This window comes from Microtus ochrogaster, chromosome X (genome assembly GCF_000317375.1).
Source record: "Microtus ochrogaster isolate Prairie Vole_2 chromosome X, MicOch1.0, whole genome shotgun sequence".
Taxonomy (NCBI): Eukaryota; Metazoa; Chordata; class Mammalia; order Rodentia; family Cricetidae; genus Microtus; species Microtus ochrogaster.
Genome location: NC_022026.1, coordinates 45,675,578 through 45,681,169, shown reverse-complemented (window position 1 = coordinate 45,681,169; position 5,592 = coordinate 45,675,578).

Here is a 5,592-nt window from a genome sequence, read left to right as displayed (position 1 = left end):
CTCCTCTCTAGGTCCTCCTTCTACATTTAAGTCACACATATATGTATATATTTAAATGTATATTCTCCAGATGAGAGAAAACAGGAAATATTTTGCATTTCTTCCCCATTATTTTTCGTCTCCCCCTTCTTTTCTCCACATAGTAGCCCTTCCACTTTCATGCTCAAAAGTCCACATGTGATAGAAAACAGATATTTGTCTTCCCGAGTCTGGTTTATTTCACTTAGCGTGATGATCTCCAGGTCCACCCATTTCCCTCCAAATAACAACCATTTCCCAACCGAATAAAATTGTCTTGCATTCTTATCTGTACTTTTCATCCACTCACTTGTTGGGGAGCAAAGAGATTCTATCTTGGGTGGGTGGTGCCTGCGCATCTGTATTTTCCTCCAAAGCCCTTCAGATGTTTCAAATGAAACCCCAGAGTTAGAACAAATTATGCTTGTATGTGCTTCCTCTCAAACCACAGCATGAAACAGCAGAGGCTGCATCTAAAAATAGCTCCGGAGGCACCGGTCCACAGTGTTAAAGGAAACGCTGGGTAATTTCGCCTAGGGTGCTTCACTCGTCTCAAGTGTTTATGATAGGCCTCGGCCAGGACAAACAGCACTCATCAGCTCCAGAGACCAGACCTCGGCTCTCCTAATGAGTCTGCACGGCCTAGCCAACTTGGCACACACCAAAAATTTCCTTCCCCACATCTTGACCCATTTCGGGGTCATCTGTGGTGATTGGAAAAGATTGTCTGGCACCTGCAGACAGCTCTTCCCTCAGGCAACTGCCAGTGTCTCTCCGTCTGCCTGTGGCTTCTTTAAATACCTTCAGAGCTGCCCATCTTGTGACCAGGCTGTCCAGGAAATCCCGAGATTTATCACCTCCAGGGGAAGCCCTTAACCAGCGAGGGACCAAAGTCTGTGGCTAAGTATCTCAGCTATCTCGTCCTCAGTGAGACGGTTTGGAAGCTTAGCTTCATTTGCTCACTGATTATTTTCTCACTAGCGCATCGTTTTTTGTGACATCTTGGCTTGTGTAACCTGCTCCCTCTGTCTCCCAGGCTTCCTGGGCTCACCACCACAGTTACCTCACTGCTTTCCAGTCTGAAGCTCTGAGTCTGTTCTGCAGAGCCCGGACTAAAGCAGCTTCTGAGTGTCTCATTTTGACCTCAGCTCTAAACAAGCATCGAAGCAAGGAAGACAGTAATTCATCGGTAACTAGTCTCCCGCTGGATTACAGAGAGCCTTCCCTACCCCTTTCACTCTGCTTGCAAAAGGATTGTCTAGCACTGTCACAAGAGGGTTTTACAATGGATGCCATGGGCCTGAATTCTTCAGAGGAGTGTATGCTGTTATCATAATGAACACAAACATAGATAAATTTTTCCCTAAATGCATATACTTTGCTGTTAGCGGGCTCCTCCCAAGAAAAACGGCCTACTTGAGGAAACATTAGGAATAATTCTATTGTTTACGCAGAGGATGTTCAAGTAATTATTGCAACAACGTCAGGGCTGTTCTCGCTTTTCTTCAAGTTCTATTAGGAAGCCATGCTTCATTATGTAAAATTCTGTGTTAAAAATGTGGGTCATGCAAACATTTTTCACTGAGTGGGGGACAAAAACAATTTAACATGGATCATGGGCTAGGAATGACAGAGAAATTCAATATTTTTTTCTGTCCTGTCACAATTTAAATAAAAATGAAATCGAAAGGGGAAGATCACTGGGGGTTGCACGACAAAAAAAGCAATATACTTTGCCATTTCTTTGCTGGGTATTATAGCTTATAGCAGTCTTAGCTAGAAAGAATTTGAAATAAAATTGGCTCAAAGATGGGGATATTATTATTTTGAGAATAAGAATGAGCAAAAATGTACAGTTCTGTCTGAGTTCAAATCCCTAATGGAATGGATAATCCCACACTAACAGAATTTGATTTGAGCTGTGATGGCCTCTTTCATGGTGTGCCAGAGTTGACTACCTTCCATGTCTCTTCTCACAAAGCAGGACTCTTTCCTAGTGTAATTCCAGCTTTTAGGCCTCTTTGCTGCAGTTTAGATGCCTAGTCTTTGTATTTTATGGAATTTTCAAGTGTTTCCTTGAAATCAAATTAATATGGAGTATACCATGTTAGCCAGATAGTTGCCAGTGAATTTTCTATTTGCTTTTAGTTTTAGAAAATGTAGATCATGAAATGTCCAAACAAATGATGTCATAATCCTTCAGAAATTTTTCCAGTTAATCCTCTGGTTCCAGGCTTTGGTGAAAACAAGCGATTTCAGTCCTATTTTGTGGTCAGGACAGGATCAAGGTCATTCTGACCAAGTGGGTGCGACCCTGAGTATTTCCTAATGGAGTATGACAATGAATGAGGGCAAAATGCTTCTGAGGGGGAAGAAAGAGAGGAAAAGAAAACCGGTACAGGTAACACATGGCTGAGGGAAAAAACAGACCAGATCAGAAAGACAACATCCCGAGCATTCTTGGTGGCCAACCCTGCTGGGATCATCGAACAGAAGAGCACGCAAACTGAAAAGGCGGAATTTTTATTTTATTTTATTTTTTATTTATTTATTAAAGATTTCTGCCTCCTCCCCACCACCGCCTCCCATTTCCCTCCCCCTCCCCCGATCAAGTCCCCCTCCCTCATCAGCCCAAAGAGGGGATTTTTATTTTAATATGAAGAACAAGAAGAAGGTATTCGGGGAAATAAAGACACTGAGAATTAGTGGCGCTCCAGAGAAGTACTATGCTTGCTGTTGAAAGCATCTGAACACCTCCTCAGCTCGGTCAGCATTTCCATAGACAGCTCCACTTAAATGTGGTTGGTCATCCTGTGCCGGGAGAGCAGAGGCTTGGGCTGGGTCTGCAGGCTAACGTTTTCATTCCTGATGGCGATAGTGGTAAGAACGGGCATGTTCATATATCAATGAAAACTGTAGCAGTGTCCAGATAGTGATGCTGATTAGTCTGGTAGGCCTAAGGATCAACCACCAAGAGGCACACTGTAAAAAACACCTAATAGTAGGTAAAGGCCCTTTGCAAGAGAGACTGTTGGCCTGAGTTTAAGCCCTAGCAACCATAAAAAGGTGAAAGGAGACAACCAATTCCAAAAAGATATCTTCTGACCTCCACACAAACACTGTGGTACACACACCTACATACACATAGCATACACTCATAGTAATAATAATGATAATGAATAAAATATAAACATAAATATATATATATGATTCATCTGTTTTTCTTGTGCCAAATAATGACATTTTTTGTTGTGAAATGGAAAGATATAATGATCCTTTCAGTACTTGTGTGGGCCCTTCTATGGGCTAGGGAAGTACTCTACCCTACTCCCCTAGCCCTCAACATTTTTCTGTTGAACTTTCATCTTGGCCATTGGTTTACCACTTGTCATTGATCATTTGTCAATGAGCATAAGTTTGGGCGGAGGACATGAGCAATACACGCATATCTCCTTTGAGGCCTATTTTGAACTGGACGAGGTGATGGTTAGTCAGCATCCCCAAACGGTTTGTTAGGAGTATTGTCCTCGCATGTGCTGACTTTTCTATGTTAGCAAAGAGCATCATACTGGTCTACAAACAACTTTAAGGGTGGGGAAGCATGCTGGAAATGTGCTGAGAGTGAGGGCAGTTTCCGTATTTCTTACCTGAAATCCCAAGACTTTCTTTAAAATTTCTTCCTTTTGTTTTTTTGTTTGTTTGTTTTTCTTTGGGCAGTAGATGTGTATGTATATGGAGGTCCTTGGATGTGTGAGGTCAGATGCCTTCGGGGTCCACAGGAAGGTGTCAGATCTCCTTGTTGGGGTTATAGGCCGTAGTCAGCTGCCCAGAGTGGGGGGATGCCAAATTGGGTCCTGTAAAAAGCAGAATGTGCCCTTAACCACGAAACCATCTTCCAGTCTTGAGACCTCGAGACTTTGCTTAGTTCTTTTAGATTCTTTATTAATAAGGTCTCTAGGCCAGGCTGGTCCTGAATTCCCTGTAGAGCCAAGGATGACCTCGAACCTCTGACCCTCTGTCCTCTTCCTTCTGAGTGTTGGAATCACAGGTGTGTGTCACCGCAATCAGTTTGTGCGGAGCTGGGCTCCACCAACGAAGCCACCTCTTCAGCCTCCTGTCAGTTTAAAGAGTCCTTTTTTTTTTTTCTGTGTCTGGCTAAGCATTAGGTCTTCAAATATCCGGTAAAACTGTCAAAATTAAAGTCATTTGTTCACATTTAAGCCAGGAGAGTCATTCTTAACCTGAAAATGTCTACGTAGGAGGCTGTCAAGGCCCTAAGGAGCCAATGGGGCAAGCATGACTTCAGAAGAGCAGCTTCCCATGGGGGAAACAAATCACTTTTATTGCCTTTTCCTTTTCTTTTTTTTCCATTTGCAATTTGTAGACTCATAAATATTACACATAGTTAAAAATTGAATGGAATTCTATGATTTACTTTTTCATAAATCTTTTAGAGAGTATTTGCCTTGTTCTCTGAAGAGATCATGATATTGGAGATGAAAATATTATATAAGCATTTTGATAGATTCCGAAGTTTTTTGTTGTTGTTGTTGTTGTTTTAATGTGGGCCAAGAATATGGCTCAATTGGTGGAGTGATTGCCCAGCATACACAAAGCCCTGGGTTTCCATCCTCACCAGTGCATAAACTGGGCACAGTGATAAGTCCGGTCAAACCAGCACTTAGGAGGTGGGGGCGGGAAGAGAAGGGTGACAAGGTCATTCTCCATCATATTGGAAGTTCCAGGCCAGCCTGGAACACATGACATCTGTCTCAAAAACAAAAAGTTGTGGGTTTTTTTTTTGTTTTTTTGTTTTTTGTTTTTTAATTAGTTAAAAGACCCAGGAGTAATGGCACAGGCCTGAAGGGGAGGCAGGCTGATCCGGGATCCAAGGGCAGCCTAGGTTACATAGTAAGTTAGAAGCTGGCCTTCGTAGGCTACATGAGACCCTGTCTAAAATGGAATGAAATGTGAACTAAAGTGAGTTGGGTGGGGCAGCACCTGTTCGTGATCCCAATACTTAGCAAGCTAGAACAGGAAGACCGAGTTTCCGACCAGCCTGGGCTGTATCGAGAGAGCATGTCTCCGAAGGAGAAAGCAAGTCATTGAAATGGAAAAGGCTGTGTTCTAGGTTCTAGTTTGCCACACTCAAAGGAATAGAAACAAACCAAAAGAACAAAGCGTCTTGAACTCTGTGGAGTGGCCATCCAGTCCACCCACAGGGATACCAAGACCTTGCCAAGTGCAGTGCAGAAGTCTCTGCATCCTACTTGTACCGCTTTGCTTTGATCAGCCAAGCATCCGTGGAGGTGCAGGTGAAAGGGGATCTAGTGGCATAATGGAATGGTCTTTGTGACCCCAGTGGCCCAGGCTCCTGCAGCTCACTGACATCCTGTGCGGCTGTTTGCAAATCATTCTTTGAATATTGTAAATCACTCCCTGGGAATAATAGTGCGCTCGCTTACAGGCAACACCTGTCTGCTTCCCAACTCCCCATCCATTCTCTGCTCGCTCTGCTCCAGCCACACCAGGTTTCTTCCTTCCTTCCCTCCCTCCCTCCCTCCCTCCCTCCCT